This window comes from Rhinolophus sinicus, chromosome 1, assembly GCF_057876585.1.
Source record: "Rhinolophus sinicus isolate RSI-liver-muscle chromosome 1, RSI-T2T, whole genome shotgun sequence".
Classification (NCBI taxonomy): domain Eukaryota; kingdom Metazoa; phylum Chordata; class Mammalia; order Chiroptera; family Rhinolophidae; genus Rhinolophus; species Rhinolophus sinicus.
In genome coordinates this window covers 50,498,462-50,507,354 of record NC_142501.1, presented here as the reverse complement: position 1 = coordinate 50,507,354, position 8,893 = coordinate 50,498,462, and the positions used below count along the sequence as shown (strand labels likewise).

At 42.5% G+C, this 8,893-nt stretch overlaps 1 long non-coding RNA gene across 1 annotated transcript; it reads left to right on the top strand.

The window, feature by feature from the left end:
- The first annotated feature begins 719 nt into the window (after window positions 1-719).
- LOC141568680 (uncharacterized) lies at window positions 720-3,398 on the top strand. The gene is made up of 2 exons (XR_012491886.2): window positions 720-1,514; window positions 3,115-3,398. It is a non-coding gene; the product is annotated as an uncharacterized LOC141568680 (long non-coding RNA).
- Window positions 3,399-8,893: the final 5,495 nt, after the last annotated feature.

Sequence of the window (8,893 nt, the reverse complement as noted above, 5' to 3'; positions counted from 1 at the left end):
TCATTATCATAAATAATGCTGAGATCAACACCTGCATCCATGTCTCTGAGAATCCATTTGGCAGGAATGATGCCCTAAGTCCCTGTTAGCACAATGCACACACGTACCAGGTCTGTCAGCAATCACTCAAAACCCTTCTCCAGAGAACAAAGTCAAAGTCTGCATTTTCTATACCATTACTACAGGATCTAAAAATGGTTTCTTTCAAAAACATGGAAATATTACGGTTACCAGATGGGAGGAGTTTGGGGGCTGAATGAAAAAGGTGAAGGGATTAAGAAGTACAAATTAGTAGTTACAAAATAATCACAGGAACATAAAGTACAGTATAGGGAATATAGTCAATAATATTGTAATAATTATGTATGGTGCCAGGTGGGTTCTAGACTTATTGAAGGGATCACTTTATAATTATATAAATGTCTAACCACTACATCGTACACCTGAAACTAATATAAAATAATATTGAATGTCAACTATAATTGAAAAATAAAAAAGAAACCCCCAAAGTATGGAAATATTTCGATTTTTTACCTATTTTTTTAATCACATAGAACCTTTAGAAATTCTTCACCCTTGCATTTTTCTTAATTTTTTCTAACCTCTACAGATATCAACTGCTTATTTTTTAAACAGCTTAAAAATCTAAAACTAAAATGTAGACAGCAATATTTAATTTTAATATTTCAGTCAAGAGGGCGTTTTCTAAAATGATGACATTGAAAACCAAGAAGATTTTTTTGACAGACCCAGGGGTAAATTGTAACTTAGAGCCCAAATTTTATTCTTCGAAACGTGCAGATATAGTTTGTGGGTCAAATATGGCACCTGGTACCAAAGATCAGATCGTACTTATATTGACTCAAGCCCCAGACATCAAGAAAACTCATTCTCCTGCTCAGCCCCAAACTCTCTCGCTTTTAAGCCCGCTGACTATGAGAGTGAGGAAAGGGAGCAAGTTTTAATACTAATACAGGGTTAAGTGTTTACTATGCCAAGCTAAGCACTCCAAATGCATTAGCTCAATCCTCAAGCAACCCTTTTAGATAACATCTATTATTATCCCTAGTTTACACAGAAGGAAAGTGAGCTTTAGAGAGGCTCTATGTGTTGTCCCAGGTCACATGCCTTGAAGTGGCAGAACAGAGGTCTGAACCCACAGCTGACTCCAGCAGAGCCCAGCTCCGTTCAAGCACTGCCTTACTCAGCAGCGATTCTGGATCCACAGAAATACAGCAGAACAGGCAGCCTGGATCAAAGATAGCAAAGTTAGAGTGGAATCCCTCTACTTTTGGTGTTAAATATCACTTTACTGACATGCAGGTATATTACCTGAAATTAACATGACAATTGTCCTACATCTCAACCCAAAAGAGCTGCAGTGTCCATTACTATTCTTGGAGAAAAGCTGTATTCATGTATTGCATTCTGTACCAGTGCCACCTGCTGAGTCATCTGCCTGTTTCCTGATCAACTCCTTTTGCTTTGAAGCCCCACTCTTTCAACAGGGAACTGTAAGTACTTTGTTATCTAGCCCACTACTAAAACCAAACCTCTGCTATTATAAATTCAGATGGCTCCTCCCCTCAAGGCTTCCTGTCCTTAGATGAAGGGGCTGATACTCCCTTTAAGAGCTCCCCCAGGGTCCTAAGCCACAGAGGGCCCCTGATTTTGGCGTCATCCCAGTTTTAAGGATTCTAAACTTACTACACCAAAACAGAAAAAGGATAATAAATAGGCTTCCTCTTTTAACCAAAGCCAATTAGTGGACTTTACTGGAGTGCCATTTTGGAAGAATTCTGAGATCTGTCGAGGCTCACTGGAAAAGAAGGTGATGTTTGGCTAGCGGTGTCCCTGACATGGGACAGGAGAGCTGCAACACATGTAACAGGGACTTGCAATCCCTCATGGGATTGCTCAAGCACTCTAGTTATTTATTGCCTCATGAACTCTCATGGTTCATAAGGAACACGTTAGCAAAGTGAGATAAAAGGAGCCTGGGTGTTATATGTCAGCAACTTCTTTTAAACTTTAACTTTTATTCCCAAGGTAATGAATTCAAAAGTGAATCAAAAACCCTCTTCCGGGATGACTGAAAAGACTTTTCCACAGATAAAGGTCATTGCCACTTTCAGGGAAGACACAGGGCTGAATGTACTTGCCTGCAGGGTGACAGCAGCCCCGAGTCAGCTGCAGAGCACATTACAAGTGAAGGAGGGTAATCAGTCAGCATTTTAGGGTGTGATTATGACACTAAGCAGAGTGAGCTCCAGCGCCTAGAGTCCTGGCGCATATGTAATCAGGTCCACAACGTCCAGCAGAAGGAAACAGAACTGATGTGAAAGGCTGACAGATCTGGATTCTCATCCGGGCTCTTTCACTTACTAAACTACTTGTTACCTAGTCATAGATGAGAAGACTCAATATTGTGAAGGTGTGAATTCTCCCCAAATTAATCTATACAATCCAAATCAAAATCCCAGCATGTTTTTGACAAACTGAGTCTAAAATGTATATGGACTAGCAAAAGACCTATTATAGACAAAAAGTTTTGAAGAAAGTCAAGACGTACGGTTGGGGCCGAAGGAGCAGGGAACTTCCCTCGCCAGATATGAGGACTTTTTCTATCACAGGTATACTAATCCAGACAGTGTCATATTTGTGCACAGTTAGAACAGACCCGCCCACGTGTGGAAGGCTGACGTATTTATGTTTATCCATTCACTCATCAAATATGTATAGAACCTACCATAGGTCAGGTGATGCTCTAGGAGAAGGAGTTAAGAAGTGAAAAGAGGCAAAAACAGATAAAAAAAAGTCTCCGATTTCATAAAAATGCTGTTGTAATGTGGGATAACAACCACGCTCTCTTCTTCCCAGCAGGAGTCCTAACCCCTCCCTCTTTAACCCCCTATACCCAGCCAACCCACGTGACCTGCACTTTTCCGTTAGTGAGCCTGCTATGTCCAAACCCTTGACCGTGGCCACCCACCTGCGCCTTCCTCTTCTGTTCTAGCTGACTTGGTTTCTTGTCTTCTTTCTTTCTCTCCATCTAGATCTCAAAGTAAAAGCCCTTTCCTTTCTTACTGTTTGCACTCTCTTTACTATTTTTAGGGTGAAATTCCCACCAGTCCTCCTCAACCTCTCCCCCGCCACCTGTCTCAATATGGAGAAGCAGCAAATGGTAATAGAACTTCCAGAGGCCTTGGCATCAGACCGTCCTGGGCTCAGACTCCAACTTGCCCATGGACTTGGGCAAGTTATTGAATCTCTCTGAGCTTTGGTTCCCTCATCTGTACAACAGCTATTTCAATAGCTACTTTTCAGGGCTTGGGGAGAAATGAATGTATACAGTATCAAATACCTAAGTGATAGTAAATAAAAGGAATTTATTATTATTGTTGTTACTTTAATTATTATCATTTCAATCTGCTGGTGATCCCTTTCTGGACTTCCCCTCACTATGTTCCCAATCGTCATCCTCTCCCTTCTCTGTCCAGGGCATCGGAGCAGTGACCCACAACCCCAACTGCTGTTTCTTTTGGCCAAGTCCATTTGGTTACCAAAGAGAGCCTCTCTTCGTCCCATTCACTGGACCCATGGGTCACATTATTCACTGAAAGGCAATTGCAACTAAATGAGACTGGGAGACATTCACAGAACCAAGCCATTACCATGTTTCCGTGAAAATAAGACCTAGCCAGATAATCAGCCCTAACGCGTCTTTTGGAGCAAAAATTAATATAAGATCCAGTATTATATTTTATATTATATTATATTGCATTGCATTACATTACATTACATTACATTATATTATATTATATTACATTATATTAAAGACCAGGTCTTATATTATAGTAAAATAAGACCCAGCTTTATATGAATTTTTACTCCAAAAGATGCATTAGAGCTGCTTGTCTGGCTAGGTCTTATTTTCGGGGAATCACGGTACCTCTCCTGACCAAAGGGAAAATGCAGAGGGCTTTGCCACAACTGGGAGTGAGGACATCAGGCGCTTATCAGTTATTTCAAGGGCGAGGTCCCACTGGGGAATCTTGTCCTCACTAACCTGCTGCCCTGATCCAATTCTCTAGAGAACTCAGTGCCCCAGGGGAGGATCCAGCACAACTGCGGCTGCACAGAACAGCTCTTCCGAAAACGGCCACCTCCTCCCTTGTCAGAACAGAGAGGAAAACCAGGCCTCCGGGGCTCTGGGCCAGAGGAATTTCAAAAGCCTTCTCTCTGTTGGGTCAGCCATTCCCCTGAGTCCAAAGGACCTCCCCGTCCTACTTTCCTCGGTCCTCTCTGAAGAGTCACAGCTCCTCGACAAGCTGACTCGCACTGATTCTGCCCGCTTATCCACCTCAACCCCTCCCATCCCTACCCCCAGTCCTTTACTGGCTCTTCCCTGTGTATGAAAGAATCTAGCATAGTCCTTCTCATTCTGACCTACTGCCCTGATGGGCATGGATGGAGGGAGATCGCTTCACTGAGATTGTCTTGGTACCAGCTACATTTGGAGACAAAGGAGGAGGGACCACCCATTTTTAGGTCTTTTCAACGTCTCTGTGATTGGGCCCTTGTCATTAGGACTCAATTAGCAAAGCTGCTAGCAATACCATGATCAACTCTCGGGCAGACTATACTACATATGGCCACTCTCTTCCAGAAAACCTTCTCTGCCCACTGCCCAAAAGAGGCAGATCTAACCTCCCAGGTGACCCTAACTGCATGAGCCACAACTGATTAGATCATGAATGAACAGATGACCAAAAAGGAGCCAATGCATTGGCTAGGCAATGGCCTATGACACATGTGGCCCAGCTCAGACAACCTGGACCAATCAGATTTCTCTCACCAATTATCTGTCAAGAGACACACAAACCTATTGCTATCAGTGGTGGATGGCAGGCCACTAAAGCCACACACAAGATGAGCAAGCAGAGGTACCTCGCTAAGACAGAGGAGAAGAGAGCAGAAATATGGACAGAGCACAGATAGGAAGGCCATGTGGAGCCTGAGGGACAGAGAACCCTCAGTTTTGGGTCCCAGTTCCCAACAACACCTGTGAGCCTGATATGATCTTTGTCCTATGAGACTCTTCTAAGTTCCTTCTGATTGGAGCTAACTCAAACAAGGTTTTGTTATTTTGCAACCAAAGTAATCTTGACTGAATCACAGTTTCCCCAAAATAGATGCCTATGCCTAAAAAAACTCTCCTAGACATGCCTTATTGCAGTTCGAGTCTCCTGTTAGTTTGTCTATAATAAACAGCATAGCTGTCACTTACCAAACTCTTTCGTTTGTGCCAGGCAGTGTGCTAAGGGCTTCTCACACATTATGTCATTTCTTCTCGTAGTAGTCCTATGATGTGCTATTGTAATTCCTGTTTTACATGTAAGAAAACAGAGAGGTGAAGTAAAATCGACCAAGGTCATGCGCTTTCCCAGTGGCAGTCCCAGAATCTCAGTCTAGTTGGTATGATTCCAAGTCTGTATGTGCTCTTATCCCTCCCCAGGATGTTGTCTCCTACATAATCTGACAAAGCAGGATGAGCCATGTCACTGCTCCCTGCAGGCATGTGGTCACAAGCTTCCAGAAGCTCTCCTGGGAATGGCCATAAATCCCAGTGTTGCAAGCCAACGGGGATGCCCAAGATGGGACTGAAAATTATGGAAACAACCACAGATATTGTTCACAACTTCCTGGTGTCCCACAGGTGGGTCCCAAAGTCATGTACAAGCCCCACCTCTGGCTCACGGCAGGCTTTTGAAAGGGAATGTGGAATTAAAAGCCTGCCGTTTGGGAAGGTAGCTATGCCCACAAAATTATAATACCTACAGCACTGATGACTTTTTGAGGAACAATTTTCAATTATACTGAGTAATAGAGAGATCAATTTGGTTTTTGTGTGTGTGTGTTTTTAATCTTCTCCAATTTATCCCCTATTAAACCTAAAAATCATTTAAAATGAACATTTTCTAAAATAATTTCCTGGGGAAGATTTCCATTGTTAGGCTTCTGTTTCACTGATATACAACCCATAACGCTTGTTTATTCATGTAGAAAAAGATAAAAAATAAATGCAGGTTGACACTTTAATGAAGTATAAAAGGCAGCATAATATTTACCAAGAGGTTTGAGTCCCAATTCTAATCAACCACTTTTGATTGTTCCTTCAGAGTATCTTCTAGATAGAAATGGCATTAAATAAGGATGCTTTATTCAAAAAACATTTACCTTTTCAGGGCAGATAAATGACTGATATTGGGGGTCAGTGCCTGGGAGGCAAGACAATGATAAAGGCAGATAGTAATTAAACGTGCCCTAGAAGTTGTTGTTTCTCTAAACTAGCACTGTAATTACAGAGCGACTAAAGACGTGAAGGACTATGTAGTTAAGGCTTTGTCAGCACTTTCATTGTAAAACTTAGTGAGATTCGTCATTTCAGTTGTTCCCATTCTAGGCCAAAAACGGAAGACAGCTGTTTGTGCTCTAAAAACTGTTTTTTAAAGGATAGTTCTCTGTGTTTATCAAGTGTATTTTGCCACTGGGGAAATGTATTTTACAGCTTTTGCACTGTCAAAATGAAGTGAGTAGGAATGATTGCTTTAACTGTTATTCTTAGATAACGACAGGAAGCTTTAACACATGGAAAAGCCATGCAGGCATGATCCGAAATATCTGGGCACACAAATATTCCAATGTCCATCTCCTCCTGCAAAGAGGGATTCCTGATGGCACTGATAAGTCCCTAATTCATTCTCTGAGCTAGAGAGTACTGCAGGACTATTTAGAAGCGGTTCTGTAAGGGCTGGTGACCTGTATCATGACTAGCCCATCTCCCAAAAACAGAAAGCCAACTTCTTTTGTAAACTGTGCCTCTTAATGAATCAAATCTAAATCCAGGAGTTGTGACTGCACTACACGTATTCATCTTCCAAAGAAGAATTTGTTTCTACCAGTACATTAAGTATTTGCAGGCTAATACACTGAAAAGATTGAAGCTTAATTAAATTTTAAACACAGCCCATGTTTATCATTTGTTCTTAGTTCCAACTTGCCAAATTTCTCCAAGAGAGGTAATGTTTATCTCTCTTCTATGGATGTTTTGAAGACTGCCTTCCTTTTTATTCTAAAGGCACCCAGTTATTTTGTCCCCAAATTCAATCAGTGATCTAATAGGAAATCTAATGTGCTGCTTTGCACAAGGGGTTTTGAAAAATCCATAAAACGGCCCTGACTTTTTTTCCTTTGTTTTTATCATATATTACTTCGCAATTTTTGTTGTTGTCCTAAGGCCCTGACTCTTAGTAAAGTGAGGTAAGATCCAAAGACATAAAACAATTAAATGACCAACACAAATCAGCATGCTAAAAGAAGTTGTCACAGATAGAGATGTGCCTGCCCTCAGATTCCCCTTTAAGAAAGGACTCACCACCAAGCCTCAAGGACGAGGTGACCTGACAGCCTCCAGCTGTTAGCTCCTGCAGCTGTTAAGCAAAGGTCATGCTCTTCCCAGGAGGCCCCCAGCCAGTAACTGAGCAAGGCAGTAGTACAGGGCCTGGCCATGTCCACGCAGTGAGTTTTCCTTTAACAGGCCGTCTTCGCTCCGGAACTCTCCTTTGGGCTGGCAGAGCCATGCAGTTTCCTGGTGGCTTGGGCCCAATCCTACCGTCCCTTCTTGCCCTGTCACAGTGCTCACTCCTCCACAAACATCTGTAACCCTAACTACATCTGAGAGACATAACCTAACCTGCAAAATTTTAACAGACATAAAGGAAGAGGTTGGTACTAGCACTCTCTGTGTTAGTGGAAGTGAGAGGGTGTTAGAAAGCGTGTTAAAGTCCCACGAGGGAATTGTGATGATTAATGTATGTACTGTAGATTCCACCTCCTTGGATGATATCTGCACTTGGAAAGCAGGGAAGATCAGGAATCAGTGTAGGCCCAGGCAGAAGGGCACCTGGCACCAAGAGCGTCGGCACTCCGTCAGCCCTCTACTGAGGGGTACAGTGCAGGGGGAAGTGCCTCTCTTGTACTCAGAAAAGCTCACCTTGTGTCCTAGCTCCTCAGATGACCGATGTGATGCTGGACAGGTCACTTCACCTCCTTGGACCTCCCTCATTCGCTGGGCATGACGCTCCCGGCCCACCTCACAGAGCCATTCTGTGGGATCCGTTGAGACAGTGCATATGAAAACACTTTATGGGCTGAATGGCCCTAGGAAACTCTAAGGTATGATTACCATGCCACATCTGACAGGCTGGGAGGAAGCACGTACAGTGGTGACTGTGGGGCACCCACACCTTGTCCCGCAGAGGCTGAAGGTAGACAGAGCCCATCCACCCCGTGAGGCCCGTTTCCCTGCTCCCCAGCATCACCACCCCAAGTTTCAGTACCCATGCTGAAGATATACTGAGCAAATCCCCACCTTTTCAGATGTATATTAGTCATTTTATTATTTTCTTCCTGGTATACTTATAATTTAATTTGGTGATCCTGGCACAAAATATACACTCAATAAATACGGTTGAATTGAATTGATCCTTTAATTATTTATTCTATTGGTCTCTAGATGCTTTGTGACAGCTTTCACAAACTGATTTTTTATGAGACTATAACATCCTGTTCTTTACGTCAGAGTGAATGATTTAGCCGCTAGTTGTTAGTAAGTAACACGTTAGCGCCTCCCTTCATAGGAGATACTGACTCGAATTCAATATCAATGTATCAGGGCTGCATGAAAAGAAATATTTACAGACTTTTGCTTATCTTTAGTGAATTTTATCCTGAAAAAGTTACTAAAGACCCCGAGATATTTCTTATGATGTATAATTTTATAAACAATTGTCTTCTGGAGATGGGAAGGGGGTAAATGTTGCCTTTTGTT